A 16,654-nucleotide genomic window follows, 5' to 3' on the forward strand; every position below is an offset into this window, starting at 1 on the left:
TGACATAAGCAAGTCACTTCTCTAAGCTATGGTTTTGTTTCAGTAAAATAAAGAGACTAAATCATCTCCCAGTTCCCTTCCTGCACCAACATTTTGTAACTTTAAACTCTCTAAATAGACTTCACCAAATTGTGCCATTCTGTTAGTCAAATGGTTCCTCACCACCAGGCTCATTCCTGGTCCTGCACAATGGAAGGGTGGGAGCTCTAGGCCTCTGCATCTGAACTCAATCTTAGCCACAGATAATGAATATATTCCATGGGGAACTCAAAATGGGAGGCCCATTTGAATATGCAAGATAAAAGACTTGGACTCAGATGAAAACTTCAATTTGTTTACTAGGCAAACATTTATTGAGCAACAGCTGACATTGGGCATTACTATATACCAGGCATGGTGCCAGATATGTTGCCCAAATTATCTCATTTATCTGCACAATCACTCCATTTCTCCCATTTTCCAGCTAAAGAAACCAAGGCATGAGCTATTAAATAACTTGTCTAGTTTAATAGGAGGCCGAGCCAAGATTTAAACTCGAGTGATTTGATTTCAGAACTCAACAACTACCCACTCCTGCACCCCAGACATTGGTACTGTGAGAGAAGAAGGGAAGAAGGCAGGAGTTTTATGGAGGGAGCTGTCAGTCCCTACAGCAGCATGTTGAGATGGAGAGCAGACTATGACCAGGGCTTAGCACACCTAGAACACACCTGGTCCTGGCCATGTAAGTACCGCAGACTCTGGATAAGTCTGTAGTCCTCTCTGGGTCCCAGCTGCTGCACCTACAAAATGAGAGGCTTGGACCAGAACCCTCCAGGTCCCTTGCAACTCCAGCACACTGCATCAATGTCAAAGAGAGGCTGTCCCAGGATTGATAAGTCAGGAGGTGTACCTCAATGGGAGAACACTTGCCTTGCACCACGGGAGGCCCTGGGTTAGATTTCCAGCACTGCCCCCCTCAAAAAAAAAAAGAAAGAAACATTTACATATACTTAAAAAAAAAAAAAAAAAAGAAACACTTCCAACCCCATTCCAGAGTCAGTCCCTTTTCCCCTACACCCTTTAACATGTTTTATCTCAGTTTAATTTCTCCACAGGTCTGAATGTCTACAGTCTTCTCTCCCCCAAATTTCAATCTCCTGAGGGCAGAAATCCTGTGGTTGACAAATTTGTATTTTCCATAGTTTCTAACATATAGTAGATGTTTAAGAAGATGTGTTGAATTCAGGAAATTTGAGTGTCCCTATCTATCCTCATCCAGTATGCCTCCCTGCCTTGCGAGACTGAGGAGCTAGATGAGGGCTGTGGCAGACACACACATGCCATAGTCCCTCCCACTGTGTGTGAGCTAAGAGAGGCTGGTGCACAAGATGCCACACAACACCTCATCAGCACTGGAGCCTGGCTCCTGGTGGCAGGGAGACCATGGCCCCAGTACCTTTGGCCCACTTATCAGTCATGGGACAGACTCTCTTCGACATTGATGTCAAAGGACCTGGAACATTCTGGTCCAACTCAGTCATTTTGAAGACGAGGCAGTTAGGACCCAGAGGCCTGCAGGTTTGGAACCCTTCACTCACACAGCCAGGACTAGGTGCTGGGCCCTGACCTTGGCCTGCAGGAACTGGTGTCTTCCTCTGTAAGTCTGAATCCCAAGGTCAAACTTTCCTCACTGTGATGCAATCACTAGGGTGAGAGGATTAGTGATAAGGCAGCCCTGGACTCTTGGGTAGAGCCTGGGAACCTGGGGACGTGGGGTAGCTCCCACCCTTTGCAGAGGGCTAGAACTGTAACTCTGGCTCAGCCAGGAATGGAGGCAGGTGGGAGCTTGAGGCTGTGGTAAAGGGTCAGGAGTCACCAATACGTAGAATCACAGGCATCACACACCCTCCTCAGGGGATAAGCCACGTCACAATGGGTATAGGCCCATATTACATTTCTAGAATGAGTGCCTTCTCACCTGTCCTGAGGACTCATACATACCAGTCTTCAAAATAAAGAATATAAGATGGTAAAGTTGTGGGGTGTATAAGGGATAGGGATCTGGTCTTGGCCCTCGTTCTTATTTCCTCCTTGACTACAGTAACTCAATATCCTAGGTTGCCTGAAACAGGCCTAGGACAGGCCTAGCAGACGCCAGTTGGCCTGTGCAATTCTTTGGGAGGATGAGGTACTGGGGATTGAACACAGGGGTGCTTGGCCACTGAGCTACATCTCCAGTCCTTTTTATTTTACTCTGAGACAGGGTCTCACTAAGATGCTGAGCCTGGCCTTGAACTTGTGATCCTCCTGCCTCAGCTGGGATTACTGGTGTGCGCCACACACTTGGTTGAACTGAGTAATTATTAGTGGTATGCATGCACACTGGTAATATCACATAAAAAATATCCTTGCCCTACGTATAAGTCACTTGAACTCACCCAGCCTCATTTCCCTGACTACCAAGTAAAGGATTGAGTAAATATCTTCTGTGTTCTCTTTACACTGGACACGGTGTTAGTTTTATGAATGCAGGGCCCACAGCCCAGAGATGAGTGGTTACATGTTGTAACACACAAGGCCAGCCACTGGGGAGGGAAGGGGAATGGAGCCAGGTGCTGTTCCAGGTGGAGTTTCACAGTTTCTTGCCTGGGCAGCTGAGAGCAAAGTCACTTACTGGATTTGTAGCTGCTCTGTTATTGACATTGAACTTTGGGCCTGAGGTCCACCATTGGCAAACTGGGCTTGATAAAAAATAAAATGAAATGAAATAAACCAGCCCATCAGAATGGCATGTGAGATTTTACTAGAGCCTATCTCTCAAATAAGCAAATTGTCTGTGGATTTTATTCATTTTCAAAATATATTAGAATACTGCTCTGTCCCCATCCATCTCTCCACCAGTTTGTTTGTGCTTCATGAGTTTTGGGGATTAGGTCCTTCACTGGGGCCATCAATGCAGTCTCATTTTCTGCCTCTGACATTTCCACTTGGATACAGAAGTTTCCTTGGGGATAGGATGATGGCAAGGCTATGTCAGTGTGCTCCTGTTTTGGCCACCCCTCCTGCCTACTCCCGCCGGTGCCCTGCCGTGTGCTGGGTCTGGGTCTGGGTCTGGGTTTGATACACAGTGCTCATTCCACAGGCCCGTGAGGTTGAGACTGGTGTCTGTGCATGCCTGTGCTCCTGTGCTGTATTTTGCTACCTCATTAAGCTTACGTTTCCTGATAGCTGGAATAGGATTTAATAATACTAGAGCCTCCCTTCCCCACAGTGTGCTGCCCACAGTAGGTGCTCAATACTTACTCAAAGGAATGAATCAGTGATTGAACACAAGTCAGTCAAAATGTAGATTTCTGTATCAACCAAATACAGAGTTCTGTATAAGAAACATGCCTATTTATGAAATGCAAGCAATTTCCCCAAATACTTCCCTTTTTCACATCTCAGGAGATCGCAGATTCATAAAGGTATGGTTTTGAGCTGGGTACAGTGGTACATGCCTATAATCCCAGCAACTCATGAGGCTAAGGTGGGAGGATCACAAGTTTGAGGCCAGCCTCAGCAACTTAGACCCTATCTTAAAAAAAAATAATAATAATAAAGCTATGGCTTTGTAAACCAATTTATTTTCCCTTTTTTGATCTCACATGTGTGGGGGCACTTGAACTTCTTTTTGCTTCATTTTATAACTTGCACCTTGGAGAGGCTGATGATAAATGAGAGAAGAATAATTCCTTATTGCTACTTATCTGCCCAATCTATAAACTAGTGTCAGCATTTACTCAGTTGGGTTTAAAGCTGGTATACTCATTAACCTGCTTAAAATAAGCCATAAAAATGGGCTTGGTAGGCAGTTCTTTTTAGCTAATTTTTTTAAAATGACATTGGTCATTTTCTACTAACTCATGGAGTGACCTTTGGCAAATCACTTAACCTTCCTGGGTCACACCTGCAAAATGGGGAGGGAGCCTTCAGCGGTTCTAAGAGCCTTTTGCTGTGTTAGTCTTTGATTCTGTGATTTTTGGACGAGTAAACTGAGGAATCCTGAGAGTACCTATTGAGCAACTATAAGTCAGCTCATAGGCACAATCTCATGCATCCTTGGCATGACCCAAGGGTGGAGAAGCAACCCTCTGTAGCTAGGACAGGGTATTTGAGTTTAATTTTGTTCCTTTTAAATTTTTTTTTAATTTTACAGACTGCATTTCGATTCATTGTACACAAATGGGGTGCAACTTTTCATTTTTCTGGTTGTACATGTAATCCTGTTCCTTATTAGTAGCGTGACCTTTGGCATCTCTGAGTCTCAGTTTTCTCACCTGTAAAACAGGTGTGATACTCTAATAGCATCCTCTGGTACCCAGAAGGTTGCTGTGAAGATGAAGTATGATGATGTATGTGGGAACACATTAATGCACCATGAATAATATTCATTGTTCCCAGTGTACAGATGAGAGGCTTGAGGTACTGTCTGAGCAGTTCGTAGCAGAGCCAAGAGCACTGTTTGACTTCCCTCACTCTATTTTACATGAAGATCATTTATAAATTGTATAAAGACTGAATGCCCAGGATGCTTCTCTGGGCTCTACCAGTGTTTGATGAAAACTGGTGCTGAGGAGACATTTCTGGAAATGTGAAACAGCACAGTGAGGACAAAAGCAGCCAATATAGCAGACCCATAGAGCCAGGGATTGCCAGCTAGAAGAGAATGGAGTATTTGCCTGGGAAATAAGCACCCTTCTGATGCTGTGGAATGCTTTGGGGTGTGTCCTGGCAATACTGAAGGAAAGAATGGTCCCCCTGGTTTGCTCCAGGGTTTGGGTTTCATTCTCTTCAGAGATAGGGAGCAGAAAAACTGGTGTGGCTGAGACTTTGGTTCCAGAGAATTCTGCCAGCAAAGCTGCCTGAAACTTGGCTCTATGAGAATCATTCTCTGAGATAGTGCTTACCACCATGCCTGTGCTGTACAGAGGGCTAGCAAATGTGGCATAAAGACAACTGTGGCACTCGAGGGGACCCCACTTGCCTTATTGACTGACAATGGCAAAGATGAGCTGAGGTAGAGCTGACCTAAGTCTCTAATAACTGGAAATTTTGCCGTTTGGAACAATTCTGTTAGTATTCCTTTACCAACAACCATCCACCAACCAAGACACAAAGACTGACCTTGAAGTTTTTTGTTTGTCGTCGTTGAATATAGAACTTGGAGAAAGAGGATGGGAACCCTATTTCACATCCACATTCCCTACTGTGTTCAGAATATAATGTATCTGCTAAAAGTTGATTTGCTAATTAACAAACGTGGCTTTGGTCCTTATCTCTGTTACTTGTATCTTTTGTTCACTGGATTCGTTACATTAAGACAAAAAACAGCACAAGATGTTTTGAAGGTTTCCTGGTTGATGTTGGGATTTTGTTACCACTGTCCCTTAGCCCCATGCCACACCCCGCCTGCAAAGGGAGAGGAAGACTTCTGTAAACTGCTACTTATTTCTCCACAGGCTAAAAAACGGTTCCGTTCCAAACATGGGCCCTGAGCTTACTAACAGTTGTCTTCCAGCTCATGGGGTCTGCCTTCTCATTCTGGGCTTGGACTCCTGGCGCTCACCAAGGTCTTCTTTCTGAACACGGGCTGCTGCGCCTTGGCCACCGCCAAGGTCTGCCTTTCTCTCCCGCCCGCCCGGGTTCCCCCTCCTCGCCCTCGGGAATAATCAGCTTGCGTTCGCAGCTGGGCCAGCACCTGGCCCTGCGATCCGCATCCTCCTGCCAGCAAAGGGAGTTGTGAGCAGAGGGAAAAGTTACAAAAACTAGCCTATTGTTTTCGGTTTCAGTAACACTCAAGGTTGCAAGTGGGTTACTTTGGAGGGCTGGGAAAACACTCCGCGCAGCCGGAGGGGAGCGGGGCCTCTGCAGGAAACTCCCCCGCCGGCCAGTGGGCGCTTCTCCTGCGCAGAGGCTCCAGCTGGGCTCCAGTGTGAGTCCACTAATGCTGGGGACTCTCGTTCTGGATGCCCTCAACCCGACCAGTCTTTGTCATGAAGACACAACAGCTACACGGATGTTAGGAAGCCTGAGTGGCCTGGATCTGATCTGTCTTCCCTATTCCCATCTCAAAATACTTGTCTTTTTTTCTCAAACATGAATTCATTGCAGTTCCTTTGGAAATGCAGAAAAGTATACCAAGGAAAACAAAATCCATTCTTAACCATCCGCTGGGAGAACCACTGAGAACGTTGGGCTTTTTTCTGTTCTCTTAACAGAAGTTTTCCAGGTAGAGAGTGTTTTACAATCTAATTTTCATTTTTTAAAAAATATATTGTGAGGGGCTGGGAGTGTGGCTCAGGGGTAGAGTGTGTGCTTAGCATGCAGGAGATCCTGTGTTTAATGCCAGCAACAAACCAAAAAATCCCCAAAATAGTTGGGTGTGGTGGTGCATGCCTGTGATCCCAGCAGTTTGGGAGGCTGAGGTAGGAGAATGTTCAGAGCCAGCCTCAGCAACTTAGCAAAGCCCTGAGCACCTCAGCCCAAAACTGTCTCTAAATAAAATATTTTAAAAAGGGCTGGAGGGCTGGGATTGTGGCTCAGTGGTAGAGTGCTTGCATGGTCCATGTGAGGCACTGGGTTCGATCCTTGCCACCACATAAAAATAATAAATAAAATAAAGGTATTGTGTCCATCTACAACGAAAAATTATTTAAAAAAAAAAAAAGGGCTGGAGATGTGGCTCAGTGGTTAAGCACCCTGGGTTCAATATGTGGTACCAAAAAAAAAAAAAAATCCCCAAAATACATGAGACTTTCTTATGTCACTAAATGGCTTAAGAAAACATAATTTAATAACCATGTTATGACTTAAGTGTAGCATATTAAATAAATCTAATTGTCTAGAGTCTGGGCTACTTTCTGTTCTTTATTATCATAAATCAATTGTCTATGTGTCATTGTCAAATCATAAATTTTGGTAAGTAAAGCATCTTGTAAATCTTTCATTATTTCCTTAGGGTTAGTTTCATCAAGGCAAAAAGTGGGCCAAAGAATTGAACACTTTTAGGGCTCAGGAGACGTTGTCAAATTGCCTTTCAAAAGGCCACACCCACTAGCAGCACTCAGTTTGGGGTAAGATAATGATAAATATATTTATCAGCTTGTCAGGTAGATGACTACCTCTTTTTAGACATACTTGATTTCTACAGAGTTTTGAAGTCATAGGTTAACGGGGAAAACCAAACAAAAACAAGGAGGCCATTGATGTCCAGGGGAACACCTTGTACTATGGAGATTCTTTCAGGGATGGGGGAGAGTTGCTGGCCCCCTTAGGATTATAAAGATTTAAAATATAAGAAACAAAGGACAAAAATGTTAAGCAATTTGGTCAAAGGAGTTTAGCTGTTAGTAGTAGGCTGAAACTCAAGGCACATCATTCTAACACTGATGCTAGGAAAATGGCTCTAAAAAACTTCCAGAATATTCCTCGTGATAGGCTCATTGTCTAGAAATTGCTTTTTGTAAGCTCAGATTTTTTTTTTTTTTTTTTTTTTTTTTTTTTTGGACATGGTGCTGGGGATCGAACCCAGGGCCTTGTGCTTGCAAGGCAAGCACTCTACCAACTGAGCTATCTCCCCAGCCCCTCAGATTATTTTTAAAGAACAATTTTTCTTTTATAGAGGTGGCATGCTCAACTATATTGAGGTACATTCCTACATCTTATTTCTAGAATGTGCTAGAAATAGAGTAAAATAACTTAAGGCCACCCACTTGTCTGCGGTTGTGTGGGAACTAGCATCCAGACTGACTATTCTTTAGCTTCTGCCCAGTATCTTCCCTGACCTGGCAACCAATATCTCTTGTGGGCCACTGAGGAAGGTCAGCTTGGCTAAGGCCCATAGCTCCTTCAAGTTTCAAGGGGCTTAGTGTCCAGCAACTCAGCCCTCTGCATTTCAACATAGAGGCTGTAGGAGAGCAGTTGGCCAAGCTGGGTTGAAGGCCAGTGGGCCAGTTTGGGGAGGTGGTGCCCCCAAGCGCAGAGCCCTTTCTCCTTGAGCAGAGCCAAGCCTGACACCTGGGAGTTGCAGCAGCCCCACAGCAGAGGGGGTTTAGGTGTGGGAGGCCAAGATCATCTTCTCCCAGGGAAAGTCCTTCCAGGTTGCTGGGCCACTTTCAAATGTGAAGGCCGGGCAGGAACTGCTAGTTCCTTGAGTTGGTAGGGGGCAGATGCAGAGAGAGGCCTAATTGCTGGCCTTCTGGGGAGGGGATTCCTGCATTGAATGGAAGGCTGAACCAGATAACCTCTGGGGCCCCTCCCACTCCCAAGTCTCTGCTTTGTATGTCTTGGGGAGAGAAGGGAGCAGTCATGGGACTGAAGAGTTGATTTAGGGTCCCGCCCTAGCCGCCAGCATAGTTCTCATCTTGGGCAAATAATTTCACCTGTCAGTACAAGGCACAATGCCTGGCGCAGAGTAAAGCTTTGTAAATGTTTGCTGAATGAATGAATGAATGGGTAGATGGATTTAAGTCTCGGGAATCTCAAGGAATACTGGTAAAAACTGGAATCTTCCAACACCTTTTCACTGGTGAGTTGATGAGAGAAGGCACAGCACGTTGAACTTTTGACAAGAAAAGTGATCCCTTCAACCCACAATATTCCTTCTTTTTCTTACACTGTAGGTGGGTAGAATTAGGACTGGGGTTGTAGCTCAGTCATACAGCACTTGCCTAGCATGCAAGGCCCTGGGTTCCATCCCCAGTATGGCCATTATTATTATTATTATTATTATTATTATTATTCTGGGGATCAAACTCAGGGACACTCCACCATTGAGCTACATCCCCACCCTATTTTTGTATTTTATTTAGAGACAGAGTCTCTCTGAATTGCTTAGTGCCTTGCAGTTGTGGAGGCTGACTTTGAACTCCTTATCCTCCTGCCTCAGTCTCTGGAGCCGCTGGGATTACAGGCTACCATGACCCGCAGTATGGCTAGTTATAATAATAATAATAACAACAACAACAACAAAATAATTTACTAGCATTAGGAAGCATAATCTGTCATGGTGAGTTTTGAGTCTTCACAAACTCTCTGGTTCGTAATTCTCCCTGCAGCCAGTGGGGCAACTCACTGCTTCCCAGGACTGGGTGGGGCACACCAGGCCCTGTCCTTCCCTCCTCCCTGACCCCGGATAAATGCCGAGGTCTAATGGATTGTTCATGCTGCTGTCTAGATTAGATAGCGAGCCCCTCGTTATCATGGCTGGAGCAACCCCAGTGGCCACCATACCGAGAGTTTTTGGAGGCAGGCCCGCAGAAAGGGTGAGGAATTGAGGGGCGAGAAGACAGGGTGCCTGCTGAGCAAGCCTGGAGCACGGAAGCGGGGATCCTTCCCAGAGCCCCTTCCCAGAACTCTCCCTGAATCCTGTCTCCCTCACCCCATAACCCTTAATGAAGCAGGTCCCCGGTGGTGTCAGTAGCTGCTCAAACTCTGGGGAGTGGTTCTCAACCAGGAACTCTTAGATTCTGCTTGTCAACCTTTCAGAAGCAAGGAATGCTTTGAGACCCTCCCTTCCTTAATAACCCACGTGGGTTTTAGTTTGTTTGTTTTGTTGTTGTTGGTTGCTTGCTTTTCCCTCTAAACAGGGACTACTACATCCCGTCTGTGGTAATAACTTCCCTAAATTTAGCTGTTCTTGAATCATGGTACAAGAGCCAGAGCTGACTTTCTGGACTCCTTTTGAATTTCCCATGGTCAAAATTTTACCTGTTAATGATCTTGTGTTTTAAAGAAAAGTTTGGTTAGTGAGTTTTTTTTTTTTTTTAAACGTTTTCTTTAAGTTTCTTAAAAGAGAAAAAAAATCTTGTTTTTGCTTTTTCCTTGTAGGTCAATTTTTCAGTCTCCAGTCATTTTCAGAAAGCAAAAACCATCTATCTATCAACACCATGATATAAAAAATTCTCATGTGTGATCTAACAACAAATTCTACATAAAACAAACAACAAGCCCTCAAAATCATTATTTATCTACAAGGAAAGTCTAATTGTTCTATCATTATTATGATAGAAGTACTGCGATCTAACAGAAAGCAAACAAAATCCTAGCTGGTGAACAAGGAAAAGTTATCTATTTATGCCATATCAATTTCCTGTTAAATCTTTGGAGTTAGTGGAAAGCCATAATAAATATTGTGGCAGGATAAATCATCTGGCTCGGTTTTATAAGTTTCTACAGCATTTAAAAAATCCTATCCCATGGTTTTGAGAGAATGGATTTTGTTAGACATCTACCTAGCTTTTGGAAAATTATTTATAGTGTAACTATTTAGAGGTGGAAATTTAAGAAATTCCTTAAGGGCAACAAAACAGCTACTTCTGTAGTTTAATATTCATAACAAAATAGTTCACCAATAGGAAGGCTTCTGATTTGAACGCGATCCAGTAACTTCTATATGTAAGTAGTACACCCAAATTTATAAAACAAATTGATTATGAGCGCCGAAGGGCTCAGGCTGGGGTGGGAAACGACAGTCAGACAGGCAGGGGACATCTGTATCTGGGAACATCCGGCACACCCGCCAGAAAGCCGAACGGAAAGGCACACAGGTAGCTACGAAGAACAAATTAGACAGATAAAGGTCAAAGGAAGGGGAAAGGATTTTGATTAATCAGAAAAGGAACACTGAATAAAAGAAAAAGAAAAGGAACACTGTAACAGGGAGAGGAGAGGGACAAACGGGGTTGAGGAAGAAAGGAGAAAAGAAGGAAAGGTTAAGGGGACAATGATAAACGAAAAAAGACCATTCCTAAGAATGGCGGGTGGGCGGATGCGGGAAGAACAACCTTTCTCCGGGGAGGAACGACTGCGCCCACTCCCGCCGGCGTCCGCTCAGGGACTGCAGTTACTGCCCGGGGTTTAGGACACGTGGTACTGTAAGTGCCCGGAGTGTTGCTAAAACCCAGTTTTTAGAAGACCTGTGCTACGGTCGGGAAGTGATTAAAAGGCAGCGCACTCCCACTGAAACCGGGTGCCAGGCCTGGGAATCGGGTGGCTCCTTAACAAGCTCTACGTCCCCCCACTTCAAATAATCTCTAGCTCCTGGTCTCACGCGGGTCCGGGATTGTGTCTGAATCTTAAGGCTCTGCAGTCTTAAAATGAGTCCCAGGACTCATTTTCCTTGGCTACTGACCCCATGAGGGTGGGATGTCAAACATGCACCCACAATATCGCTCCAAACCCTGCCAAAGAAAAACGGGTTTGAATCTGCGCCTTGCTGTCCGGAGCCAGAGGGGGCTGGGACGCCGGACGGCGGGGTCCTCCAGGAAGATCTCGGGTTGCAGTACAGCCTAACTGGGAACTCAGCTTTTATATATTTTTTTATTTTCTTACCACTGACTTAGCCCTAACCCTAATCTCCTCTTTTCTCCTTCTTTCTTTCGCTGCGCTGGGGATGAACCCAAGGCCTCGCGCACGCGAAACAGGAGCTCTGTCACCGAGATCCTTGACCCGTTTAAGAACGTCACACGGGCGGGCGTGACGGGGACAAAGGGGCAGGGGCTTCGCCGCGAGTCTCGCTGCTCAGACCATGGTGCCAGCGGCGCAGGTCAAGCAGGTTCAGGGTCCCGCGAGCGCCCAGCACGTGGCTGGCTGCAGCCTCACGGTTTGGGCAGTCGGTGTGCTCAGCGGCCAAGGTCTCTACGTTCCGGGAGGGGGTCTCCCGCGCTAGGAGCGACCGACACCAGTTCTGAACAGCGTCAGCTCAGCTTGGAGGTTCGGCGACTGACTGTGGTTCGCAACTCACTGCCTGCTGTCTGGGCTCCTGGCTCAACAGCCTGCCCTGGGAACGTGGGCCCGCGGAGCTCTCCCCGCCGCGACATCCATCCGAGATGACTGGCCCACGAGGCGCCAGATTGGCTGTAATGCATTACACGAAATCCAGCCTCGGCCCTCCAGAGAGACCATGAGGGAGAGCTCCTCTACCTTGTGGGCCGAGCGCGGTAAAATGGCAAAAAATCCGAAGGATCTGGTAATTTGCTGACTTTAGAGTGCGTTGTCGCGCCTGTCAGAGGGACCCTCCGGGCCTCGTGTTGCTGAAGGCGCCCACTCCCCCAACCCACTCCACCATCCCACCTCCCACTGCCCGCTAGGGCTTTGCACTACAGTTTAGCCGAGGGTGGGGAGACTCAGGACGTATGCGGCTCAAAGAGGCCCAGGTGGGAGCCGCGTCATTTCCAGCTCCAGCGCCCGCTTCCCCCGCGGGCTGCGTACGGGGTATTAGGGCCGTCTCTTGGGAGAAGCCTGGACGATTCCGATCTGTTCGCAACCCGACCAGCCCCTCTGCGGGAGACCCCAGCAGCAGGACTTCGGGCAGACTAATTCTCCCAATCGTCCTCTTCCGGAGTGGAGCGGCAGAAGCCGAAGGCTGGTGCGAGAGGAGTTCGCAGACTACCAAGCGCCCTACGAAAGGGATCGAAATTGATGACTAATTAGCAATACTGTCACCCTTTCCGAGTTCTCTTCACTTCAGGACAGTTCAGTTCTCTCTTTGGGGGTAATGATGAGGCTTCTTATGTGCTCGCATTATTTGGGGAATCTCCGTTTCCCTCCTCGCCCCACCTCTGCCCCTTGGGGAAAACATGTCATTTTTCCCATTTCCTTCTCCAAGCTCGTGGCAGGGGTGCAACTGTTCGCCTGGCACCCGGACCCACCAGGGCTCCCCAGGGCACTTTGAAAGCCCGGGTTACTCGGCAGAGGCCCCCAGGTAGGGACCCCTCCCAGGCTGCGCGCCCCACACCCTGGCCGAAGGCTCCCTGGGTCTGGAGCGCACCCGTCCTGGCTTCCTTTCCGTTTGCCGACAGCCTTAAGCGCGGCTCTCCTCACTCCCGCCCCCGAGCTTTCCGACCCTCCGGCGGAGCCTGATGCCGCCTGGTTTATTGACCTTAGATCGGCTTCTGGGCTTTATCAGACCCGAGGGGGGCGTCCCGGCGTCCTCCCCGTCCCCAGTGGCGCGGCCCGAGCCCCTTTTAAACTTTTCTAGAAACCTGCCTTTCCTTTCCCATTCCCGACTTTGATCCCAGAACCTATAGAAAAGTCGTGTAAATTAGCACAATGGTGAAGAGCCCAGGCGAAGCTTAAAAGACCTGGGACTTTTTCCCGAGTCGCATTTTAATCTAGATAATTTAGGTGAAAGTACCCCCCACCCCGCCAGTTATTCGGATAATTGCCTCGAATCTCCGCTTCGAGCTGTGTTTAGACAATTGGAGATTGATGGCTTGAATTTCTGTAGTCGGGTGTGCTGCCCCAGCCCTAAATCCCTTCCTCCCCACTGTCCCCAGCTCTAAAACATTTATGCCCTTCACACGTGCAAACTGTGATTTTCTATCCTGTAAATCACTCGACAAATATAACCAGGCACTAGAAAGCCATTGGAAATGGGTATTTTATTGCCCTTGAGAAACAGAACATGGATAAAGAGCAATTTATTAACATATCCTCAATACCAACCATAGAAAACCGATATTTTCCTCTTGCCCATTGACCTCAGGAATGCAAAATCACTTTCAGAGACACATTCTTAGGAGAAAAAGGAAAAGGGTTGCCAATGTCTATGTGGCTAAAAATGAACTCTGTCAAAAAAAAGTTCATAAAATGGAACTTTAAAATACCCTTTTCTCTGGGCCAAATTGTCCAAATAAAACTAGCAGAAACAAAACATTTGCTACTACAACTACTATTTAAAAAGTAAATCCAATTTTGTGATGAAAAAATCACAAGATTCTAGCAGCTGTACCCAGTAAGGTTTCCCTCAATTCAGATTGGCCGATTTTTTCCCAGCTAAAACCCTTTTGTTTCCCTTACTTTAGGAAAACATAAGAAGTAAATATATCAGCAGAAGTCGGGGTGGGAGAGAGCCAGGATGAGGAAGTCAAAGAGTCGGGAAAGATGAGTGTAGGTTTTGAGACAGTTTTTGAATTCAGCCTGCTGGAAGTTGACGGGGCTGCTGGAGAGAGAGATCCACAGGGAAATATTTTCCATTCTCTTCTTGGCAGAGCTAATATTTGTAGTCATTGCACCAGTGCACCTAATCCTACCCAATGCCAGAAGAGCACTTGCTGAGTCCTCCTACTGCTACAGAGTTTAAAATGCCATTGTTTTCAACCTTGGAGCAAGCGAGGAGACAGGGACTGCTGGGTAGGTTGCAGACTCTCCCAGAGACTGATCTCTCAGGCACTACTTGAATGAAGAGAACTCCGTGCCTCATTCTCCACCTGAGTCCTTGCAAACTTGCTCCTGCCTCTACCTGTGTGTCTCCTTTTCTTCGTTTGCTACACTTTGGTTTTAGAGGAGGCAGAGCTAAGTTTGATGCATCTGCAAAAGCACAGGCAGCTAAAAGCACATTCAAATTCTCCCAAGCACACAGTGGGCTTGGAGAAGAGACACCCCCACCACCCTCCTTCCCTTCACATCTGGCTCCAGAATAAGTGAAAATTAAACCCTTCAAGCTGACTGACTGATCCTCGCCTACAAATAGGCAAAGAAAACTCTCAGATTCTGAAGGCTGAGACCTATTCATTAACTAAAGCAGCTCACAGGAAACGCCATGGAGACTTTCTGACCAGCAGCACACGGCCAGCTCTGACAAGGGCCAGGAAGGGTTTGCCTGAGCTTCCCAAAGGGGTTCTTAAGAGGACCCTGACAGCAGCAGGGAGCCTAGGGAAAGTAGTAGATTTGGTTTGGGGAAGGGAGCAAAGACTGAGGGTCCAGAGAAATCTGGTCAAACCCACTGGGTTTCTGGTGTGGTCTATATTTTTTCAATGAGCTTTTTTCTTGAGAAACCAACCCTCCCATCCACTTCCGAATCTTAGAGTGGGGTGTTGGACCAGGAAACAGAGAAACTAAAATGCCAACCAACTGTAAGAAAAAGAAACAACGAAGCAGAGAGAAAGCAACAGGGAGCCCTGCCTCTGTGGCTTGGGCTTGGGGAAGCTCATCCTTTCTCAGCTCAGCAGAGGCATGAGAGGCTCCCACACACCCCTGTGCTGGCACATGGAGGCCTTGCCCTGCCCTCTCTCCCCACCACCCCTCACCCTGGCCTGTATTCCTGTGATCCCGTTGGCCCGCCGGCCGGCTCCTCCTGGCCTCCTCTGCCAGGGAGGATCGGGAGGGGACTCACCCACAGTGGGAGCAGTGTTCCTGCAGCTCCTCCAGCCCCGGTGGAGCCAGCTTTCAGGGACAGCCTGGCCCCAGCCCAGAGATTCCAGGCTGTCCTCGGCCGGGTGGGAGGGAGACGTTGTGAGCTGCGTCTCCCAGCTCACTCCGAGCTCCCAGCTTTCCTCTCAGAATTAGATAACAGGAAAAATAGATAAGAGAAGTGGTTCATTAATTCAGCAAGCCCTGGGGTTGACTTTTTCTTTTTGGTATGTGTAGAAGTGGAAGGAAACCCTGCTGGGGAAGGAGGCCTGGGCTGGACATTTTTTTTTTTAAAGTCGATGTTCACGAGGTTCCAGAGATGCTTCTCAAGGTCACTCCAAAGAACACAAGACCGATGTGCAACAAACCTAGGGACTCGTGACTCATGGGGAAACGCGCTCTGTTCACGATATGCCTCTTCCTCCGGACTCCACTAGAACTGCTGGCTGACCAGCGGGAGGACTGCTTATGTCGCACAACTGGGGAGAAGTAACAGCAGCCGTGTCAGTCCTAGAACGGCAATAAAATCACAGGTTTCTCAGTGCACTGCTCAAAAGAGTTTCAGGGGTCCTCACAACAGGGGCAGGTGCGTAGACTGTGTATCATCATCCTGAATGAAGCAACTGAACTCAGGGGCGTTAGAAATTTGTGCCTGGTCAAGTCACATTCAAGGAAGAGGAGGAGCCCATATTAGATTCCGGAACAATTGATTTCTAATCCAGCAATAAAGAAGCCACTGAATTACTAGAATAGGGACCTCAGAATTCCACACTTGTACACAAAGCAGGAATTCCCTCCAAGGTGACTGTCTGCACTGTTTGCATGCTTCTGGAGATGGGGAGCTCATTCTCTACATGCCGGGGATATGCAGCTCTGCTGGTCCCTAAGTGACCCAGAATTGTGGGGCCAGGCGCACAAAAAGGCACGTACAGAGTGAGGGCTGTGGTGCCATTCAAGGAACGAGGCCAAATAGATCTCTCTTGACCGCTGGCTGCTGAGATCCCTCCTCACATGCCTGGCTTTATTTAGAGCCACTGTCCCTGCTGCCGAGTCAGGGTCTCCGCGGGACAGGTCTCACGAATAAACATTTCTTTTTATTTCAATGTATTTCCCTGTTCATAGCTTTTGGGACCCTTGCAACAATCCCTGAGAACGGGGAGAGACCAGGCCAGTTGCTCCCCATCTCCGAATGCAGGCCAGCGAGGGGGCTGCCAGACACCACAGAGCGAATGTGAGCCGGGAAGCAATGGGAGCTGAGGTCTGGGAGGAGGAAAACAGAAGAGAAACATAAGAATTTTTTCCTTCCAAGAACTTTTAGTTATGAACGTTTCTAAGTGATGAATAAGGTGTCCATTATTGCTCTGTTTCTGCACTCTTCCCTGGCCGGATGACTTGTAGAAACTATGCCCCAGGAAGATTTTCGTGTAAAACTCCCTGCAGCGTCAGATCATTAAAATTCCTGAAGAGTGAGCTGAACGGGACAAGGCGCAGATGCAGA

General features: G+C 47.2%; 1 protein-coding gene across 1 annotated transcript in view; it reads right to left on the bottom strand.

Annotated features, from left to right (window-relative positions):
- Nucleotides 1–15,257, bottom strand: part of GATA4 (GATA binding protein 4) — a 79,134-nt gene extending 63,877 nt beyond the window's left edge. The window contains exon 1 of the mRNA XM_079142690.1: nucleotides 15,140–15,257. The gene's annotated coding sequence lies outside the window, so the exon portion shown is untranslated. The remainder of the gene's footprint in view (nucleotides 1–15,139) is intronic.
- Nucleotides 15,258–16,654: the final 1,397 nt, after the last annotated feature.

This window comes from Sciurus vulgaris, assembly GCF_902686455.1.
Source record: "Sciurus vulgaris genome assembly, chromosome: 5".
NCBI lineage: Eukaryota > Metazoa > Chordata > Mammalia > Rodentia > Sciuridae > Sciurus > Sciurus vulgaris.